A 23,622-nucleotide genomic window follows, 5' to 3' on the forward strand; every position below is an offset into this window, starting at 1 on the left:
TTGGCAGCTAATAACGTAACTATCAGCTAATACTATATCTTCTCATCACCCTCACCAGGTGGGAAGCAGTGGGGAGGAAGGCTGATTCACATTCTAGAATCAGTAGGATCCAGACCCAGGGAGTTTAACCTGAGGCCCAGGCGGCGCACAGTGGGACTGGGGCCGCATCACTTACTTTGTGTGCCCACGACAGGGCTAGATCCTTAACCAGGGATTAAAATTACATGCTGAAATCAAAAAAGCAACCTGTGAAGGAGACCAACCCAGTCACTCCCAGGTCACAATTAGGAAGACTGAGACTCAGAGAGGCTGAGAAACTTCCAAAGGTCACACAGCTTTTCTGGCAGGCAAGAGGCCTTCCTGATGCAAGACACTGGGGGCTCTAATGATGGGTGGTGGAAGGACCCTCACCCCACTCTCCGTGATCCCACCACTGATTTCACCCTCACCCCAGTATGAAACAGAACTTTCCGGAGATATGACAGAGTAGCGGACTTTGGAAATGTCCAGTGTAAACTACCAATGAGGACAGTGCAAGCAAATGTTTGAGGGAGGATGTCTGGAATTTTCCATAAATTGTATCCTTCCTGGGACTGCTGAGAGGCAGAAGCTGTGGACCAGGGGACATCTGCCCTGTGCTCCCAGCTGTCCTGTTGCTGAGTCCACCCCTTTCACAAACACTTTGTTTGTTTGTTTAGTTTTTCAATTTCTGTGGCAGCCTGGATGGCCTGAGAATCTTAGTGGTCATTTACTTTGTGTTCCCCATGGCTGTCCTCTTGCCTCCAAATGTATATCCCGAATTCCATATCCTCTGGACTGAATTATGTCTCCCCAAAATTCATAGGTTACAGCGCTAACCCCCAAAGTGACTGTATTTGAGAATAGGACCTTTAAATTAGGTCATATGGTGGGACCCTAATCTGATAGGACTGTGGCCTTATAAGAAAAAAAAGTGATACACCTCTCTGTCTCTCTCTCTTTCTCCCCCCTTGCCATGTGAGGACACAGTGAGAAGTCAGCCATCAGTAATTTGCCAGCCAGGAAGAGAGACCTCACCAGCACCTGAGCATGCTGGCACCCTGACCTCAGACGTCCCGCCTCCAGAACTGTGAGAAAATAAATATTTGTTGTTTAAGTACCTCCCCCGACCCAAATCGATGGTATTTCATTACGCAGCCCAAGCGAGGCCCAAGAAGGACAACATCCTTCCCTCAGCTCGGGCACTACAGTCTAAGTCACAACAGTGTATGATCCACTGTGATACCTAAGCATTATCTCCTTCTTAATATAAAGCAAAACGTAGTAACTCAAATGCCCACATTTGAGTTACTGGGTGGTAATGGAAAGATGCAAAGGAGCCAAATGTTATGCCAGGAGGTGGCAGGAGACCATGGTGGAATGGTTCACATTGCCCAAAGGGGTAGCCACAGCTCATTACCAACCACGGTTGCTGTGAGGGAGTATGGCCCTACATGGCCAGATGTAATGTTTAAATAGAAGTGGAAGTCCAGATTGTTAAAACAGTAAATCATCTGATTTTTAAATGCTGGCAACTACTTCCAAGTCTTTCACATTTTGTGAGAAAACAACACCAACACAACAATGGAGGACCAAACAACAACAAGTCTTTTTTTTTTTTTTTTTTTTTCTGTTTGGGGAAGGGGAACAGGACTTTATTGGGGAACAGTGTGTACTTCCAGGCCTTTTTTCCAAGTCAAGTTGTTGTCCTTTCAATCTTAGTTGTGGAGGGTGCTGTTCAGCTTCAAGTTGTCCTTTCAGTCTTAGTTGTGGAGGGCGCAGCTCAGCTCCAGGTCCAGTTGCCATTGCTAGTTGCAGGGGGCACAGCCCACCATCCCTTGCGGGAGTCGAACTGGCAACGTTGTGGGTCAGAGGACACGCTCCTATCAACTGAGCCATCCGGGAGGCAGCTCAGCTCAAGGTGCCATGTTCAATCTTAGTTGCAGGGGGCGCTGCCAACCATCCCTTGCGGGAGTCGAGGAATTGAACTGGCAACCTTGTGGTTGAGAGCCCACTGGCCCATGTGGGAATCGAACCGGCAGCCTTAGGAGTTAGGAGCACGGAGCTCTAACCGCCTGAGCCACCAGGCCGGCCACAACAGCAAGTCTTGTGTGGGCTGGCTCCGCCTGTGAGCCACCAGAGCAGCCAGAGCAGCAACTGAGATGGTGGGACCCAGGCCATGGGAAGAGGCCTGTGAGAGTAAAAGTACCTGTGGAGCATGGAACAGGCCTGACCTTGGTGACCCGGTTGTGACGTTCAATCAGGCTGTCTCATGGGTGGGTTCCCTCACCAGCAGTCACCCAGGTGCCTGTCTCTGATGGATGCCCTGGGGTCCAGGACCCCTCCCCTCTAGAAAAGACAGTGTCAGCCCCAGACTCAATTTGCTTTCACCTTGTGGAAGCTAACTGTTGGTTGATTGCATGGGTCCCTTCACTCTACCCTTGACACTTTCCAGTTCCACTTGCGATATCACACTCAGCTGAGGACTGCACTTGGCTGGGCTGGGCTGGGCCAGGAGGCAGACAAGTGCAGGGCAGAAGGAAGAGCTATGAAGACCTGAGGCCAACGCCTTGGTCTAGGGTGTGCTTAGCCAAAACATGCTCCAGGTGCCAGGTCAGCTGCCAGAGGAGGCTCAGCTTCTCAGGGATTGCCATAGAGGCGTGGGTCTAACACAGGATGGAGGCCAGGTGATATGCTCAGTAAGTTCAGTTGAGGAAGATCCAGGCTCGCATCTGGAGACCGGGGGTTTGAGAAGGACCAGTGCTGTCTGGTCCCTTTGTCATCAGAGGCTCACGGGGATGTCCAAGAGAGGTCTCAACCTTGAGCAGCGGTGACTGGGTTCTTGTCTCCGCTCAAGAAAGGACTCAAGAGTGAGACAGATGCAGGAAAACAAACATGATTTATTGAAAACAAATGTACACACTTCAGAGGAATGTGCAGGCAAACCCTGTGAACAAGTGGCCCGGAGGAAGTCATGATCCCTCCCGGGGCAGGAATTGGTAAAGTCATCTCCTCCCTCTTGGGCAGGACACTCTGTTTCCCAATTTTTCTTCCTTATTTGGTTCCTCCAGAACTGTCATGGCATCACATGCATAATTGGAGTGTAGTAACCGCAATGCAAATGAGGTTATAATGACATTAAAATAAGCTAAAAGTCAGGTCCCGGTCATAGGGATGAGTCTTGCTGGATAAAACTGGTTCTTGTTTCTCTCCAGCTGCAGGTGCTGGGTACAGTCACTTGTTACTTGTGTAATCAGTGAGGCCCTCACATTGTACCCTGGAGGGGGTTGTCAATTTCTTAGACTACATGTGCTGCCTCATAAATCCCCCTGAGAGATTTTTGGACCCATAATCAAATGGGTTGTTGAGGGGCTGGAGGTCAGACTTCTGTTCTGACCATGTTTTTTTAAGCTCCTTGTCAAATTTGTCTCCTCCAGGTTACAGCAGTTCCACATAAAGCTGATGGTCCTTCAGGAATTAAACTGGTGCCCTCAGCAGAAACCACACTGGAGGGAAGTCTTGACCCCTTAGATCAGGCAGGTAGAGATTTTCGGTTCTAGGCTATGTAGGGTCAATGCCCGTCTCAGCCTGAAGAAGCTACAGAGTCTGACCTCCAGTCCCTCAACAACCCATTTGATTATGGGTCCAAAAATCTCTCAGGGGGATTTATGAGGCAGCACATGTAGTCTAAGAAATTGACAACCCCCTCATGAGGTGCTTCACTGGTTACACAAGTAACAAGTGACTGTATCCAGCACCTGCAACTGGAGAGAAACAAGAACCAGTTTCATCCAGCTAGGCTCAACCCTATGACCGGGACCTGACCTTCAGCTAATTACAATGTCATTGTAATCTCATATGCATTTCGGTTACTACACTCTCATTATGCATGTGATGCCATGACAGTTCTGGAGGAACCAAATAAGGAAGAAAAATTGGGAAACAGAGTGTCCCACCCAAGAGGGAGGAGATGAATCAACCATGTCAATGGGATTTTACCAATTCCCTCCCCAGGAGGAATAAAAACCGCTAATTATGACTTTCTCCGGGCGACTCGTTCTCTGAGTTTGCCTGCACTTTCCTCTCAAGTGTGTACTCTGTTTTCAATAAATTGCTTTCGCTTTCCTGCATCTGTCTCGCTCTTGAATTCTTTTTTGCATGGAGACAAGAAACTGGTCACCACTGCTGGGGGTTGAGTCCTCTGTTGGACTTCCCCATTAGACTCTGGTAACATCTTCCTGTGGACGAGGTCTCCCACGCAATGGGATTGGCAAGGCCCCCTGTTCAGTGGACTTTGGCTGCCCAGAGGGTTGAGGGTTGTGGTCACCAGCATGCCAAAACATCCTGCAACCCTTACTCCACCTTTGCACCCCAACTAAAACAATGATTAAACACCAGACAACAAAATTAGGTGCAGAACCACCAATAGTTTGTGTGGACAAATCTGCAACAGGATGGGAGGCAGTAGATTGGGACCTAAATCAAAAGTGACAAGAAATCGGGGCTGGCCCGGTGGCTCAGGCAGTTAGAGCTCCATGCTCCTAACTCCGAAGGCTGCCGGTTCGATTCCCACATGGGCCAGTGGGCTCTCAACCACAAGGTTGCCAGTTCAATTCCTTGACTCCCGCAAGGGATGGTGGGCAGCACCCCCTGCAACTAAAATTGAACACGGCACCTTGAGCTGAGCTGCCGCTGAGCTCCCGGATGGCTCAGTTGGTTGGAGTGCGTCCTCTCAACCACAAGGTTGCCGGTTCAACTCCCGCAAGAGAAGGTGGGCTCTGCCTCCTGCAACTAGCAATGGCAACTGGACCTGGAGCTGAGCTGCGCCCTCCACAACTAAGACTGAAAGAACAACTTGAAGCTGAACGGCACCCTCCACAACTAAGATTGAAAGGACAACAACTTGACTTGGAAAAAAGTCCTGAAGTACACACTGTTCCCCAATAAAAAAGTCCTATTCCCCTTCCCCAATAAAATCTTTAAAAAAAAAAAAAAGTGACAAGAAATCAATTACAGGCCTGTGGGGGCTTTGCTCCTGCTGCACCACAGACCAGGACGCTCACCACCCCACTCTCAGCCACCAGCATCCTCTGCCAGTGCTGGTTCCTAAGCATTTATTCCATCAGGCATTGTGTGTTTGAATGTATTCATTATGTTTTAATATAATTATGTTCAATCCAGTAGGCTGAAACAGATTTGTCCAGATGTATAATTAGTCTCTAAATGCTTATTATTCCTGGTGGCAGTATTGGCAGAAGCTCTGAGAATGGAAAGGAGACCATTAGTTCTTTGTGTTCCTTGGTCATGGCTGTGAGGGCCACATCAGTGGGTCTAGGGTAACCCTGGCTGTCCTGGGAAACACGGGCCTTAGGCTCAAACACAGCAACCCGTGAGCCCCATCCAGTGACCCAGGAATCCCTGGGTGTCTCAGTTCCACTTGGACCTCCTCCCTCTGGCTGGTTATTCTTGCCTACCCCTCATGTTTGGTGTGAGACTCTGACCTTCTCACTCACCCACAAGGTTCTGGAGAACACCAGTCTCCACATCTACCACAGTGCCCCCAGTGCCTGGCACAGGGCAGCCTGTAGCCATGCAGTGGCCACTTCCAGGCAACTGTCCTGCCCAGTCTCTCTCACCTTACCATAGGGCTCCTCCAACCTACAGAGAGCTTTCTACAGGGATTGCAACTCTTGGCCATCCTTACCTAGATGGGCCACCAGTGGTCCAAGCTCTTTACACCTCACCATAGTAACTTTGTTTGGGAGATTGCCAGATCCTAACGCATGTAGGACCCTGGGAAAAAAACAACATTCTTGGCAACACTAGATCTTTCTCTATTGGTGCCCAGTGTGTGTCAGGGCAGGGCAGTTGCTGGTCATCTTTAACTCAGGGCTCCTGTCTGGGTCTTCTCAGGTCCTCCACGGAGGCTTAGTTTGGGCAGCTCTGGTTGCCTGACAGCAGGAATACAGGTGTCTTAGAGACCCCACTCTTTCCCCAGTTGGCTTTAGAGTCATCCCAGGGACCTGCCCTACTTCCCAGCATTCCCTAGGTGAGTATGCAGATCAGGTGCTCACTATGACCTTAACCCTAACCCTGACCATAGAGTTGTATGAACACATAACCAGAAAGCAGCTTGAGAAAAGAAGGCAAGCTGTAGCTAGAAGCGTAAGTTTCGGACACAACCAAAAACTCCACATAGCTTTGCTCCAACCCAGGGTGAAATAACTACCTGATCTCGCTCTATATCCCACAGGCAACCCGCCTGCTGCAACCCCAGACAGGCCCGTGGTTTGCTTTCTGAGAGGCTTCACCCACTGCAATGGAGACTTGAATTTCAGGGCTCCTTTACTGCCTACTGCCCAGAGGTAGCGGAGCAGGGGTCCAGAGAAGCGGAAAGCCGGTACTCATCTGAGTACCTGGCCCCAGTGGTGTAAGGGGCTTCCCGCGTGAGCATCCACGGCAAGCGCAACAGTGCCTGGGGCTGGTGAGGCCCTGGGGCAGGTCCTCACTGTGCTTTCTTTTCCGCCCAGAACCTTTGCAGAGTGGCCTCCAGTCTGGGATCCAACAGGAGCCCAGACCCAAGAACAACCACAACTGTTTTTCATTCTTATTTTTAATTCTTTGTGTAAACGTCCGCCTTTTCATCTGGTTGCTCTCTTTTTCTAACCTTCCTGGTTTTAGCTTGTCTTGTTGCCTTTCTTTCACACCAATCTCATGGACTTCACCTTATTTTTGTCACCTAATCTTTATTTTTCCTGTGTTTAGTTATTCAGAATTTGCATTTCTATTTTATTCCCTTTTCTCTTTACTCCCTCTTGTTTTTCTTTCAATCTCAAGTTACAGTTTTTCTACTTCCTAGCATTCCTACATCATTGTACGCATGTGCTCCCTTTATTTCCCTTCATCTGCTCTTTCTTTCTTGTTTTTCTGAGGAGCCACAGAAAGCCGAACCCCCAGGGCAGTGAGGGCCAAGCCTCACACGGGTGAGGAAGGAGACCTTTTTTCCAGTCCTTCCAGTGCTGGCTCTCCAGATAACCGCACCCTCAGGAGACCCAGGAGACACTGCCTCTGGGGTAGGACGGTACCTATGACCACCCCACAGGGGACACATGTGCCATGTGAGAAGGGTTTTGCATGTTGATGTCCCACATCACCTAGGCATGAGGAGGCCTCACATTTTATAATCCAGCTTCTCTGAGAAATACATGCATCCAAATTTGTGCCCTCCTGCCAGCCCATGGGAGGGGCCCAGTTTCCTGACCTGAGCAGGAGTCCCCAAGATTGGCCAACTCCCAGGAAAGGCGGCAGAGAAACACCAGCACCAGCCTCTGTCATGTGTCAAATTCCAGACTGAGAACCCTTGTTTTGAAGGATTTTAAGATGATACTTCTGAAGTACAAATTTCCAGTTATAAAAACAGTCATGGGGATGTACGGTACAGCATAGGGAGTAGAGTCAGTAATATGTAATAACTATGTGTGGTGTCAAATGGGTACTAGACTTACCAGAGTGATCACTTCATAAGTTGTGTAAATGTCTAACAACCATGTTGTACACCTGAAACTAATGTAATATTGTATGTCAACTGTAACTGAAAAAAAAAAAAAAAGACGATTCTGCTGAGCAGCTCTTCCAGGCTCCTTCTCCTCCATATGCAAGTGCATACAGGGCTGTCATGCAGGGACTCTGGTCCCGCTCCCCACATAGGAACACAGGACATGGTGAGGCCAAAAAGGAACACCCACGGAGCCACAGATAGGGGAGTCACCAGTATATTCTCGCTGGTGGCTGAGTTGGAGACACGGGAAGCAGGAGCCACATGATCCACAATCCGCTGTCTGCTTCTCTGCCAACCAACCCCACTTGCTAACTGCAATCTGCACTTGCTAGCTTAGCCACGGCAGTTATATCAGTGGCTAATGGCTCACTGGTTACAGCTGACGGCCAACTAGTTACAGCTGATGGCCATCTATTACCTGAACAGCACCTTTCCACGTGAGGCCGAGAGCCTGGAAACTGCTCTCTGGGACTCTGTCCCCACAAGGGCCAACCCATCAGCTCCCCCAGGCTCCTAAAGCACTCCCCCAGTACAGTGCTAACAGCTGGGCTTTTACATGTTTCAAGTATTTTAAAGTTTAAAATTCCTAGAATTGGGGGCAAAACCTTTACTGCCCTGACGTGATGGCACTTGTAAATTGTGAAGATGAACTTTGGACAAGCTTTGGACAAGCCACCAGGGTTTCAGAACCATTGCGCCTCCAAAGATAGGAATGTGGTGGAAACCAGGTTTGATTCCATCCTTCTCATTTTCTACTTCTGTTACAGAAGCCCATCCTAGACGAACTGCACAGTTCTCAAGATTCGGGGTGCTGAGGCTGGGCCCACCTCTGATGGTCTCTCAGGGATAAGGCCACTGCACGGAGATTTAATCAACTCAGGCTCCGGGCCTCATGGCATGATCCCTCCAGTAGCATCTACATGGTTTCAGGACCTCAGAGAGGAGAAGCTTGCTACCATGTCTGTCACACCAACACAGTGTCACTGAGGGCTCCTCCTACTCAGTTTCCACAAGGAACTGTGACCCTCCAGCCACAGGAGTCCATGGCGGCGTTTCTCACCAGTCATGAGTTCTAACACAGCTCCAGCACCTCTGTGAATACATTCTCCTTCTGGTGGCTTGGCCATCCTTAATCATGAAAATAATACGTATTATCATTATTATTGCCAATAACATTGAGCGAGTGAGTCTTGTTGCCCATCCTGTTGTGCACTTTGCAGACCATTATTTCATTTAGTTTCTCCTCTCATCCTCACAGCCACCCAGAAAGGAGGAGATATTCCTGTTCCACTGACAGATGAGGAAATGGGGATTAAAAGGTTGCAGAATGTGGCTGATCATGGACCTCCAGAAAATAGCACAGCCGGATTTGAATCCAGGCCTGTCTGTACACAGAGTCCAAAGCATGAACCGCCCACTGCCCCTCTCAGCCCAGGGAGACACTACCTGTTGGCTTTGGGAGAGAGGTTCTAGTAATTGTAATGGCCATCTTCCTCTTTCCAGGATACCCTCTGAAGGAGCCAAACCCATCAAGAACCCCAGCTGAGTTGGAGCAAAATACCTCAGACCAAAGGGGATCTGCTGCCCGACCTGAGGGCTTCTCTGTTGGGCTATGCTGGCACCCCAGTTTAGGCTGGGAAAACAGGAAGCATTTTCTGTGTTTGTCTTCCATGAAATGAAGGAAATGTGGCAGGATATAAGGTCCAGACTTGAGTCCACTTACCCTGTGACTGAATGGAGGAGCCCCACCTGGCTGAGTGACCAGAAGGGGGTCTGGGCCCAGGCCACCAAGGCCTGACAAGGCTCTTGGCCCATCTGATATCTGCTAGATCCCTACATGAAAAACTGTGAGCCTGAACTTCCCAGGCCAAGCTTCAGAGAAAGACAGACAGGGCTGGGCAGGGCTGTTCTGCTGTGACCTCTGGGCTGCACTTATCACCGTGGAAGTAGCCTCTTGGGGACCACTCTGTCACCTTCATCCAGGTGTTGGTTCTGGGAACAGTGACCAGCTATGCTCAGCACTGACCCTTGGTACTGGCTGCTCATCCAGACTCTTCACTGCTGGGGCCCATTGCCCACAGTCAGTGGGCCCTGCTGTGGGTGCCACTTTGCCCAAACCTCTGTCTTCCCCACCTGGATGACCATAGCAGGCTGCTTCCATTCCTGCCTGTTCCCTACAGAGACACAGCAGTCTTTTGAAAGCATAAAATAGATCACAGCATGCCTCGCTTAAAATCCTGCTGTGATTTCTCATCATCTGTAGAATGAAACACCAACGCTGCACCATGGTTTCTGAGGCCCTACGTGATCTAGTTCTTGCCTACCTCTCTGATGATCTGCTGTCTTGTTCCCACTGCCTAATCCCTGCCTCTCCAACACACCAAGCTCCCTCCTGCCTCAGCATGTATATTACCTGATGTTCCCTCTAGGGCACACATGGCCAGATCCATTAATGTCTGGCTTCTCCTTATCATTCAAGTCTCAGTTCAATGTAACCTCCTAAGAGAGGCTCTCCCTAATCATTTGGGTGAGGTATCCCCTTCACATACACACTCCAGACCCCTTCTGTCTTATTTTATTTCCATTATAGCATTTATCACTATCTGAGATAATCTAATCTATTTACTTATTTGCTAAGTGTAGGAGTTCTACTTCTAATAATCACAGAGTAGCTCATAATAGATTATCCTACAAATAGCAATCACAAATTCTGGGCAATATGTAAAAGACAATGCCCAAAAGGCACTGGAGAGTGACCAAAAGCAGGAAGAAACTGAAGGAGACTTGATAATTGAAAGTTAGAAAGGCACCAGCTGATGACCCATTTTTATGGCTCTCACCTGAGGGCAGCTCCCTCCCCTCTTCACTCTCACACTGTCACAGGGCCCTGTGAGACTGATGGCTGTTGAGGAATCAGAAAACAGATTTCAGGGCATCACCAGCAGCTAGAAAGTATGAGGGATACTCTGCAACAGAGAGAATCACAGATGGGGAGACCCAAATATCATAACTCTGCCAGACTTCTGGTCAACTCCCAAGCTATACACAACTGGGGCAAGACTCATGCAGACCAGCTAAGCCTCAGAGAACAGACCAGACACTTTAGCTGATGTCCAGCTAAATTAACTTCCTGCTAAAACAAACAAATTGGAAAACAAATCAATACTCTGCAGATGAATATAATAGAACCCAGAGTCTCTACAACATATCACTCACAAAATCCAGGGCACAATTCAAAATCACTGGATGTATAGACAAACAGGAAAATGTGACTCCTACTCAAGAGAAAGGGCTATTGATGGATACTAACCTCAAGTTGAATCAAATTTTGGAATTAGCTCAAAGTTATAAAAGAAATATGTGCTAAATTTTTATTGTCTCTTTCATCATTAGAATGTGAGCTCTGTAAGAGCAGAAACCTTATCACTTCTGTTCCTTTCTCTATCCCCAGCACCTAGAAGAGAAAATGGTATGTGGAAAGTGCCCTAAAATATGGATGTGGTATAAAGCAAGATTGTATTTTTTCCTCCTTGTTTTCTATGTTATAACTTGAGGCCCCTCCTAGATGAACTGAACAATGACAGAAAACAGAATGATCATTATTCACTTTTGAACAGCGGGCATAATTTTGTGGTCATGAATTAGTAGAGACTGTTGTAGACAAGTGGCTTTGATCTCTAATTATTGCCAAAAAGAAAGCATGTAGGTCAGCTATTTTGAAAGCCAATGTCAAACCCATTTTTCAAAAAACAATCTTCATCACTGAACTACCTTAGAGTAAAAAAATATGTATATAAAGTTAGCTTATTCCAGAAACCTAGGTGTTTAATTTGTTGGCACTTTATATCAGAGGAAGTTTAAAGTTAAACATAACTGTTTTTTATGAAGAAATTAAACACTAAGGTAGTTTTTAGATTTTTCAGGATTAAAAGATTTTTGCTACTGTTGAGTTTGGGGAGTCTTAAACACTTGATCTGGACTTTACACAGGACTTCTAATTCTCCTTGAGTTGTTTCACAGCCCTGCTCCTAGGCAGGCTGATTTCAAAATGTGTAACAGCTGGTTTTTCCAGTAAAGATGCTGCAGTAGGTAAACACTATGCTTACCTTCTCTCACAACCACATCAAAATTACAACTAAACTACAAAACAACCAGCATTGAGAGTGGCCTAAAATCTTGCTGAACCAAAGCCCTACAACTAAGGACATGTAGAAGAAGCCACCTCAAGACTGGTAGGAGGGGCAGAGAAGCAGAACAGGCTGATCTCACACACATATGTGTGACCATTAAAACTTGGGAGGGATATCTCAGGTGCCGAGGTTTCATCCAGAGGAGAGAAGGTTCCCAGCCCTTCCCCAACCCAGAGTTCCAGTGTGAGAGAGAGAAGTCCCCATAATTTCTGATTGTGAAAATCAGCGGAGATTGTGACTGAGTGAGACGGAGGATGGCTGGAGTCCCAGGCAGTCCTTTTAAAGAGACGATGCATGGACTTAATTACCAACAGAATCACTGGCTTTGAGCTCCAGTGCTGGAGCCGCAGTTGGAAAGATGGTAGGGACATATGGGGGGTGGGGAGAACTGAGTTATGTGGCTTCAGGAGGGGCTGGAGGGTCAGCTTTCTCCTGGATGGAGGAGCTGGCAGAGGCCATTTTTCTTTTGTTGAGCCCTTCCCCTTGCCTGTGTGCAGACACAGGTGGCTGCCATATCTGAGTCTCCATCAAACTGACTGACACTGTTGGCTCCAACTGGTGATTGAAGACCCTACCCCACCCAACTTTCAGACACAACCAAGCCTTTTCCAGAGACCTTTTCATACAAACCGCCTGCCTTGGCTCATTCTGTAGATTTTCCTAAGGTCTCTCAAAGGTTCGCAGAACCGAAACAAGTAGCAACTGGCTTGAGCATGTCCTCTACCTCTGGCTGAGAAGCCCTAAGCCTGGAAAGCCTGGTTCTAACCTTGGCCTGTCAAGCAACTTCCAAGCACACGATGGGCAGTGGCCATCTGCAGATTGCTTTGTGGCTCCTGCTGGGTGGCCTCGGGTAGGGCACTGGCTGCAGCTCAACTTGACCTGCAGCAGGTCCCCTCCCAGGTGGCCCTGGGGCTGGTGTCCCCAGTTGTGAAATAAGCTGGAGAATCACTCAGCTGCCTTCAAGGATGACACACCCAAGGGGAAGATTGGGCAGGCACTAGAGCCCTGCTGAGGTAGATCCTGCTCTATAGAGTCAGCCCCTGCACCACAACTCCTCCACTATAGTCATGGCCACTGCTCACAAGAAATGAACCCAGAGGGTCAGTCCCTCACATTTACATACAAATAGCAAACGATTCTCAACTATAAGAGGAGGGCACACACGACCCACACAAGGGATATACCTGGAGTATATGGCTTAGGTGACCAGGGAGACTGCACCATTTAGCTTCACAGCATAACTACTACATAAGGCCACTCTACTAAGACCAGGAGACTTAGCAGCCCTACCTAATACATAGAAAACAACACAGGGAAACAGCCAAAGTAGGGAGACAAAGAAATATGTCTCAAATAAAAGAATAGAACAAAGTTCCAGAAAAAGAACTAAACAAAATGGAGACAAGTAATCCACCAGATACAGAGTTCAAAACACTGGTTATAATGATGCTCAGTGATCTCAGTGAGAACTTCAACAAAGAGATAGGAAACATAAAAATGGAGACAGAAAACATAAAAAAGAACCAGTCAGAAATAAAGATTATATAATGGAAATGATGAATACATTAGAGGGAATCAATAGTAGCTTAGATGAAGTAGAGGATCAAATCAGCAATTTAGGAGATAAGGTAGCAGAAAACACCCAAACAGAGTGGCAAAACGGAAAAAGAATCCACAAAAAATGAGGACAATTTAAGGGGCCTCTGGGACAACATCAAATGTACCAATATTCCCATTATAGGGGTACCAGAAGGAGAATAGAGAGCAAGAAATTGAAAACCTATTTGAAGAAATAATGATGGAAAACTTTCCTAACCTGGTGAAGGAAATAGACAAATAAGCCCAGAAAGTGCAAAGATTCTCAAACAAGATGAACCCAAACAGGCCAACACCAAGACACATCATAATTAAAATGCCAAAGGTTAAAGACAAGGAGAGAATCCTGAAAGCAGCAAGACAAAAGCAGTTAGTTACCTACAAGGGAGCTCCCATAAGACTGTCAGATGATTTCTCAACAGAAACTTTGCAGGTTAGAAGGGATGAGCAGGAATTATTCAAAATGATTAAAGTCAAGGACCTACAACCAAGATTACTCTACCCAGTGAGCTATCATTTAGAATTGAAGGACAGATAAAGAGCTTCTCAGACAAGAAAAAGCTAAAGGAATTCATCACCACCAAACCAGTATTACAAGGAATCTTAGAGGGACTTCTTTAAAATGAAAAAAAATAAATAAAAAATATGAATAATGAAATGGCAATGACTACATACCTATCAACAATTACTTTCAATGTGAATGGATTAAATGCTCCAATCAAAAGATAGGGGAGCTTAATGGATAAGAAAACAAGACCGTTACATATGCTGCTTAGAAGAGACTCACTTCAGAACAAAAGACACGCACAGACTGAAAGTACAGGGATGGGAAAAGATAATTCATGAAAATGGAAACAAACAACAACAACAACAAAAAGCTGGGGTAGGAATACTTATATCAGATAAAATAGACTTTAAAACAAAGACTATAACAAGAGACAAAGGACCTAGTAATCTCACTTCTGGGTATTTATCCAAAGAAACCCAAAATGCTATTTCAAGGGGACATGTGCATCCACATTCATTGCAACATAACTTTTTTAATTAAAGTTTATTGGGGTGATAATGGTTAGTAAAGTTACATAGATTTTAGTGTACAATTCTGTAATACATTATCTATATATCACATTGGGTGTTCACCACCTAGAGTCAGTTCCCCTTCCATCGCCATATATTTGATGGTTTACCCTCATCTACCACCCCTCTCCCCCCCTTACCTTCTAGTAACCACTAAACTATTGTCTGTGACTATGAGCTTTTGTTTCTTTGTTTGTCTTGTTCCTTTTTTCACTGCAACATTATTTTCATTAGCCAAGATATGAAGGCCACCTGGGTTTTCCTGAATGGAAAATAGATAAAGAGGTTTTATATATATATATACTGGAATATTACTCAGCCATAAAAAAGAACAAAATCTTGCCATCTGCAACAACATGGATGGACCTAGAGGGTATTGTGCTGAGTGTAGTAAGTCAGACAGCAAAAGACAAATGTCATATGATTTTACTTATAAGTGGAGTATGAAGAACAAAATAAACAAACAAATGAAACAGAAACAAACCTATAAATACAAAGAAATTTTGATGGTTCTCAGATGGGAGGGTTGTTGGAGATGGATGAAAAGGGGAAGAGTTTAAGAAGCACAAATTGGTTGCTACATAGTAGTCATGGGGATGGAGGGTATAGCATAAGGAATATAGTCAATAATATTGTAATAACTATGTATGGTGTAGATGGGTACTAGATTTCTTGGGATGATATTTGGGAGGGGTTGAAGTAGGGTGAAAGATGTGAAGGGATTAAGAAATACAAATTGATAGATAAAAAATAGTCATGGGGGTGAAAGTATAGGTAATATAATCAATAATATGGCAATAACTATGTATAGTGCCAGGTGGGTACTAGTCAGGGGGAGCACTTCTTAAATTATATAAATATCTAACCACTATGTTGTACACGTGAAACTAATATAATATAGTATTGAATGTGAACTCTAATTGAAAATTTTTTAAAGGGGGGGAAAGATAAAGAAGAATAAGAGGTTCAAATTTCCAGATATAAAACAAATAATTCTTGGAGATGTAATGTACAGGAAATATAGTCAATAATATTGTGATAGCATGGGACAATGTCAGATGGTTGCTGGACTGAAGGTGATCACTTTGTTAGCATAGGGAATATAATCAATAATATGGTAATAACTCTGTATAGTGCCAGGTGGGTACTGTTGAACAATTATGACGTACACCTGAAACTAATATAATATTGTATGATAGCTATATTTTAATAAAAATCTTTTTAAAAACACCAGAAAAAAGAATATGTAACAACCCTCAGTGTGTAGGCACTGACCAGTCAAAATGGAAGCTAGTAGAATAGCAACCAATCAGAAGAGATGCCAGCTCTAAGGAACTGGTCTCGCAGTCGCTATCCTGAATGGCACTCTTTTCAGGAGGTGTCCTGGTCACCTCCTCAGTTTTCATGAGAGGATTTCAGTGCCACCCCCAGCTCCACCAACTGTTAAAACATATGGACTTATACCCACCCAGCAGCCCAGGGACGCGGTCCTCCAAGTACTTGTCAGGAAGAATTAGCTCAAAAGTCGTTGCCCAGTGTTCACACTGTGGGAGAAAACAACAACCTATCAAATTAAGTCGATCCAATTTCCTAAACCATGATTTTTAAGCTATTATTAGCAGTGGGGACTCTTCTTCAAGTAAATCTTATGAGGAACCCCAATATGAAAAATTACAGAAACAAAGTTGAGGGTTTGGGGTAAATAAACCCTCAGTGTACCCCCATCCTTTGCCCATCATTTACCATCCCAACACACACACACACACACACACACACACACACACACACACACCTTAAATACTGCAGCAGCCTCTGACATCACGCCATGGAACACTCATTCCAAGAACAGCTAGAAGGAAAGTCAGTCTGTCATAGATAACCTAAACCCCGATTAAGATTGACTCAGACTTTCAGAGAGTGTGTTGGGGCGGCTATATCCCCATAACCACCCCCCATCTTAAGGCATGTTCCAAGAAGAACATTAAATTAAATGCCCTATTAAATTCCTTGCTATATGGACAGTGAAGCTGCTCACAGGTCCTGTCTGTGAGGACCCAGGGGAATACTTGTCTCTGCCTCCAGGAACAGGAATAGCTGTGCCTTTTCTGAGCACTTGGCTTGTTTTCATTGCATGGACACTGGGTCTGTAATAAGGACAGTGTCTGTGTTGGCTAAGAGAAAGCTCAGGACCGCCCCAGAGTCCCACCCCTAGCAAGTATACAGGGTCTATTGTCATAAAGTTTGTGTGTTAACCTCATGCCTGGACCCATTCTTGCTTTCCCTGTCTTGTTTTCCCTTCGTGTTGTTTTCTTTGTCCATTTAATTTTCATTTATGTATGTCTTGCTGTCGGATATGCATCTTTGCAAACCACCTTGTACCCTCTCTGGGGCAAGGTGGAGAATATATAGGTGGATCCTAAAGTGGGGTTTCTGTGCGCACCATGGCTGTCTTCTGCTGGCCACTTTACAATCCACTTCAGCAGGCACCAGCTCTCACACTGGCAGTTTCCCTGTCCTTTAAGCTAGGAAATCCTTTGCCAGGCTTACAAGATGATGCTGATGAACTAACTGGATTTCACTTTGTCACACATTGATGTAGTCTTGTTATTTTCTGTGTGCGCGTCACCTCCATGCCAGGGGAGGTGGGAAAGGAATAAATCCAACCCTCTGCTTGAATCCGAATATTTGTTACTTCTCCCTATGTGCCCGCATGGACCACCTTTAGGCTTTCATAGAGCAGAGCGAAGAAAAGGGAGGATTTGGAGTGTTGGACAGTCATTGGAGCCTAGGTTTCTTACATTTCTGCTGGTATTTCATTTTCTCCAAATCAGTGACTGGAAGGAGGAAAACAACCTGCACCATCTGATCTAGGTCACCTTGCCCACACCTTCCCACTCTAGTGACAGTCCTAGTGGATTCACTAGTGTCCCAACAAAGGCAGTACATCCACAGGAAAGCAGGGCCTCACTCCCTGGGTACACCCCAGCTCTTAAAGTGATGGTGACCTCTGAGGCTCACACACAGGGAGTAACTAGGGACAGGCTGGAGAAGAACCTCTCCCAGAGGGACTGGAAACCAAGGAAATCTCCCACACTGGCCCTGGGTTTTCAGTTCATATGGACCCCACAGATCATGGCAAGGCTGGGAGCCCCCAACATCATGCCCAATGTCCCCAGTACCCCAAGATGGTGCCTGTGGTTCCTGGATTTTCTGGGTGGACATGCACAGTGCGTCCTTAGGGCTACTCCAAGGCACAGTGGCAGAGACACAAGAACACTCAGCCGTGGTGTTTGGGAAACATGCTGAGCTTCTCTTTTCTACTTTTTCTCAGGTGGAGGTGTCTCCTGCTTCAGGTGAATTTACAATTGAGCTGGTCTCAGGGTGGCAATAGGACCCAGACTAGGAAACCAATAAGAATGCCATTGAGAAACTCAAAAGCATCTCTTAGGAGTTGGGAACCAGAGTCAGCACAGCAACCTGGGACCTGATTCACACTGTGCACAGGAAGCCACCCCTCTTCCTGAGAGCCCTACACAGCATCTCTCTCTGCAACAGAGGAAATGGCATCCGCCAACTTCCCACAGTTAAACAGCAGGGTAAAGGCGCTAACCTCATTTCTGGAGCATGCTTGGGAGGCCTGGACAGCCACTGACCAGCTCTTCAGTGAAGGGCCAATGAGGAAGCAGCCTTCACTGAGCTGAGGAAAATTTGGCACCTTCATCTCGTTCCCAAAAGGCAGAATAGGAAACAGGCCTACGGATATGCAGAAGAGAAAGTGTGGAACCCATCTGCGGCAGCTCTCCCGAGCTCAAGCTTGAACATTCGGTCCCAGGATTAGAGAGGGTGAGTAAGAGGGCCTTGCGCATAAACACTGGAGAAACACAAGGTCCCATCTATGCACGCCTCCTCCAGGACCTCCTGGAGGGGACAGATGGGCTCCCCGCCCCTGGGGCCGTGCCTTGCAGGCCTGGGCATCAGCATCAGGGAGAGGCCAGCATGTGCTCCATGAATTTGTGAGTTTGCTACCCCACCGGGATTCTGCAGAACACCAGGAGCCAACTGCTGGCCTCCCTTTGACAGTCACTTTTCATCTTCTTTGCCTTCAGGCTCAGGCAAACACACACAAGTGAAAATCAGTTAATAACTATGCACATTTTATAATAAATTTTAACAATTTAAGAGTCTGGTACAGCTTTATTATAGTTTTTATTTCAGCACACTAATTCAGTGCGTAATAACCTGCCAGAGACACAGAACTCACTTGGCATATGCTCTGAGCACCAAGATAATGGAATATGCGGAAGAAAAACCTTGGGTCACACCCAGAAAGGCACCCCTCCCTCACTGGGGACTGGCAGGGGAGGCAGCTCTCAGACTTGCTGGAAGTGGAGTGGAATCTCTGAGCCCCAGCCTGGGCAGACCAGCGGGTTTCCCTGTGACTCTGTCCCCACGGCGGGGGGTGGGGGTGGGGCTGTAATAGCCCAGACTGTGTGTGTTTAACAACAACCTGACTCTGCCAGGATTAGCTTCAGTGCAGCCTGCCCCACTGCATTCCTGGGATCTTTGGAGCTTGGAAGGTGGAGTGGGTCATCTCTCAGGGCTGGCAGCTGGCCACCCCACCCCACGCAGGCCTCACGTGAGGGAAATTAGAGCAGCCCAAAGGAAAAGCTCTTAGGAGCCAGGTCCAGCTTTCCTCCCTCCTCCTCCTTCCTCCTGCCTCCCTCCCTGCCACCCCTGCACCAGCACATCCTAGCAGTGTTCCCAAGTGTGGCCCCCGGACCACTAGTGTCTACATCACCTGGGAAGCTGTTAGAGATGCAAACTCTTGCCCCCACCTTGGTCCTGCTAAATCTGAAATTCTGGGGGTGGAGCCCAGGGAATTTCTTTCTTAACAAACCCTCCAGGTGATTTGGATTCATGCTGAAAGCTGAGAAACACTCAAGTTTAAGGGATCAACAGGGATAGTTCTGGAAATGCCTACTGAAGCTATGATCAAGCTGTCAGAGATCTGGGGGTTAGCTCTGGAGCTGCTGTCTCTACCTTGATGGGAAAACACGAGCCTCAGTGTCCTCGTTTGGAAATAAGGACACAGACTGTACACTCACTAAGGCCCCCTGCAGCCCTGACCTTCTGGGACAGATGGCTGAAATAAAATCCAGCAGCTACCCCACAGTGTCCCTCCCTTTAGGGCGAGGCCAAATTGGATCACATCCTAGAGCGGCCCCCCACAAAATGGGCGGTTACTAAGGGCCATCTTGGCTTCAAAACAAAGAACAATGGCAAGGAAAGGAGCCCATGACCAGAAAAAGTTAGAGAGGGAGAAACCAAGTTAGACTGTGTGTGTGTGTCTGTCTGTCTCTGAGTGTGTGTCAGTGTGTGTGCATGTGTGTGTGAGTGTGTGTGTCTGAGTGTATGTGTCTGAGTGTATGTGTTTGTGTGTGTGTGTGTACATGCAGTATAAGAATTTATCTAGGTCCTTGCTTCTTTTTCTTTTCTCTCCCCTTTTTCTCTCTCCTCTCTCTTGACTACCTATTTCTCCAAGAACGTGATTAAGTCTCTCCTGTTCTATTGAGAAATAAGCAAAACACTTCCTTAAATTTTATGCCTTTCTTTGCCTACCACCCTTTCTCTCCAATCTGTGAGAAGGGGCCTTCTTGAAATAGAGATCTCCACTCAAAGCCATCACTTCAACGCTCCAATTCCATTCTTGACCTCCTTCGATCTGGCTTCTGCCTCCATCACTCCAGGAAACCGTGCTAGCTGCCTCCTACTTTCCAAACCCCAGGGTCACTCCCCAGCTCCCATGTCACTTGATCTCTCTGGCATCTAACACACCGTGTTCTCCAGGTTCTACCTCTGTCCTTTGTCAGGCTTCAAATGATGCTGAATAACTACCCTTTTTTATAGTTAGTTTCTAATTTTATATTTTGTATTTCATTACATACACACACATGTGTATTTGTTATCCAAAATATGGAAATAGACGAGGTATAGTCTAATTTTTTTCAGTGTCTCTTAAATGAAACTCCAGAAGAAAATATTCTTTTAGAATTAAATGCCAGAAAACTTGTTTTCCTTGCGTATCATCTCATGGACCATGAAACTCAAAAAGTAATTCCCAAAAAGCTTGAAACAGTCAAATTGATCATTTCAGTCCCTGTGGCAAGTACTGAGTGGAAATGATGACAAAGGAAGGGCTTTGGGTATGAATAATGTTGAACAATGTCTTATTTCTTGGTTTGGGTGATGGTGAGATAGGGTGTTCCATTTGTAAAAAAGTATGGGGCCATGTAATTATGATATAAGAACTTTTTAGATATATATTATGCTTCAGGAAATTTTTTAAAGGAATTTCCATTTTCCTTTTTCTGACCAGGAAGTTCTGATCAGATTGATGGCTCAATTATATTCTTATACAACCATTTCACCTTTACGCATTCTATCTTGTTTTTTGTGTGTTTTTTTTGTTTTGTTTTTTGGATCTTGCTCTTCTATCCTAAATTGTATTTTCCTTGGTACAAAATTTTTAACCTCAGTTTTTGATTATATATTTTATGTGCCATTATATATACACATCCAATATGATTTATGAAGGTAGAAAAGGTAGAAGTAAATAGATATTCTTTCAAGTAGGGTGAAGTCTATTTTTTGACTCTACATCCTTCATGCCTGGCATATATTAATAGTAATTGTTTGATTAACGCTGAAAGAAAGAAAAGTTTATTTGTAAAGGAAAAGAGAAAAATAGGATAAACGCAAATGGAGCACTTAGGAGTCAAGAAAGCATTATTTTTAAGATGAGAGAGACCTGAGCAGATCTCTAAGGAGGTGGGAAGAAACCAGGAGAAAAGGATAAGCTGAAAATGGGGTGAGTGATCTATGAACCTCGCTGAGAGGAGAGGAGAAGAGAGGAGAGGAGAGGAGATAGAGTATAGGAAGGGGGTAAATTATCTTAAACAGGAGAGACATTCTTCTTCAGTCTCCCTGGAGGTTTCTCCTCCTGTTTTTAACCTGTAAATAGTTGTAATGCCTCAGAATTCAGTCCTTAGTCCTGTCCATCCATCATCCATCTCCTGATCTCATCTGACACAGCTTTCAACACCATCTGGATCCTGACACTCCCGAGGCTCTGGACCCCGCCCAGATCTCTGCTGTGAGCTCAGGACTGCCTGCTCAGTGTCTCTGCTGGAATGCTCAACAGGTGTCTCAAAGTGAACATGACAAACACCAAACTCCTGATGTTCTCCTTAACCTGCTCTACAGACAGTCATTTCCACTGGAGGCCAAAGAAGAGTGAGTCATCCTTCACTCATCTCCTTCTCTCACACAACTATCTAACCCATCAGCAAATTCCATTAGAGAGGGAGAGAGAGAGAGAGAAGGAAAGAAGGGAAAAAAAGAAAAGAATAGAATAGAAAAAAGAAGCCAGAATCCTAGCACTTTTCTCACTTCCTCACTTCCCCCTTGTCCAGCTACCATCCCCTCCCTGGGATTTTTTATTTACCTCCTAGCTGACCTTCCTGCTTCACCCTTGCCACCACAATCTTTCCTCAACACAACAGTTAGAACCACTTTAAAACACCTCTCCTCTGCTCAGAACCCAGAGCTAACTTCCATCTCACTCAAAGCAAATCCAAGGTTCTGACAACCCTCCAAGAGTTGTTATTCCAGCCCTGCCTTCTCCCTCATCCCCTTAGGTTGCGCACCCAAGCCCATCACACTCCCTGCACCCTAGCTTCCCTTCTGCTTTATTGCTCTCCCTAACATGCCATTTGCAATTTACAGGCTACCTTTCTGTTGCTTATTTTTGTCTTCCCTGTTGGATGGAAGCCCACAAGAGTTCTGTCTGGTTTGTTCACCATGCATCCTCAGAGCCTAGGACATAGCTTGCATACACTCAATGCTCAAGACATATTTGTTGGATTCGGTCTTCCCAAGTGATTCTCTTGCTTAAAATTTCTCAGTGACTCTTTTCTCCCTAATAATAAAGTCTCATTTTCAGGCACCCAAAGCCCTGTGGAATCTGTCCCCTGCCCTTCTCTCGGTCTCCTCTCCCTCCACACTGTCCTCCCGAACACAGCTGGGGGGAGTTACACACAACGCCCAAAAGTGGCTTTTCCACCTCTGGCTCTGCTGTGCTACCTCCTCTTCCAATAATGCTCGTCCAAAGCTACCTCTTAGACTGCACTCCTGCCTGTCATCGCCTGCACCAGTCTGCAGGGCACACTGTGTACTCCTCTGTCCCCTACTTGGGAGCAGAGGTTCTGTCACTCTTGGGTCGGTACCCCCAGCCCTTAGCCAACGAGACTTTCAGTGAATATTAGATGGTAGTAATGATATTAGTTGTTATTATTATATCCACTTTTCATATATATTTATTAAATCAATGTCTCTCCCCAATAGGTACTGTCTATATACAGACCAACTTATTGATTAATTGATTAATATACTGATTGATTTTTTTCTACACACCCGTGTGACAGGGTAAGTGCCTCTTCCCACCAAGAGCTGATTTCCTTTTTCAGAGCCTCTTCTCTTCTTCAAAGCATGAAAAAGGGAAAGTAGAACATGGTGAGGGAAGGCAGAAGTCCCCTTGGCACTCAGCATGGCTTCAGGGACAGTCCCGGAGTCACAGGCACGGGGGTGCAGGCCCCAGTGTAGGGGACGTTTTTACTACAGTCACAAAAGGACATATTTTAGTCCAAATATATTACAGTCATGGGACTCTTTGATCTCTCTGGCTCAGCTGTATTTCCTAAGAAAACTGAGTGAGAAGTGGTTTCACTAATCATTAAAAATCTCCTCTCTTGAAGGTTAAATGTCCACAGACCTTCATGCCTACATTCAGTAAAGCTTTATGGAATTTCAGCACCATGCCAGGGCCTGTACTAGCCACTGGGAGGGGTGTAATGACACAGAAGGGGTTGTCCTTGCCCTCAGAGAAGGCAGAGTCCAGTGGTCAGTGAAGAAGCCATTGGAGCCATTTAAATGGTTCCAGAAGAAAATTTATTTTGTACCTGCTGTGTGCACAGACTTTAGCCAAATTATTCCATTTAATCCTGACAACTTTACATATTATAGATAAAGAAACTGAGGCTCGGGAAATTAGATAACCACGCACGGGAAGTCGTGGAGCTGAGATTCCAGTACAGGTCTGTCATTTCCTGAAGGCCATGCCCTTTC

General features: G+C 46.0%; 1 protein-coding gene across 7 annotated transcripts in view; it reads right to left on the minus strand.

The window, feature by feature from the left end:
• CALN1 (calneuron 1) overlaps nucleotides 1-23,622 on the minus strand; it is a 633,346-nt gene that overhangs the window by 598,660 nt on the left and 11,064 nt on the right. For 3 of the 7 annotated variants that reach the window (XM_074328464.2, XM_074328472.2, XM_074328461.2), the window contains exon 2: nucleotides 15,908-15,983. The exons of 2 other annotated variants lie outside the window; for them this stretch is intronic. The gene's annotated coding sequence lies outside the window, so the exon portion shown is untranslated. Of the gene's footprint in view, nucleotides 1-10,416; nucleotides 10,485-15,907; nucleotides 15,984-23,622 lie in introns of those variants that run through there. 2 more of the 7 variants (XM_074328462.2, XM_088796797.1) reach the window with 2 other exon arrangements.

This window comes from Rhinolophus sinicus, chromosome 3 (genome assembly GCF_057876585.1).
Source record: "Rhinolophus sinicus isolate RSI-liver-muscle chromosome 3, RSI-T2T, whole genome shotgun sequence".
Lineage (NCBI taxonomy): Eukaryota > Metazoa > Chordata > Mammalia > Chiroptera > Rhinolophidae > Rhinolophus > Rhinolophus sinicus.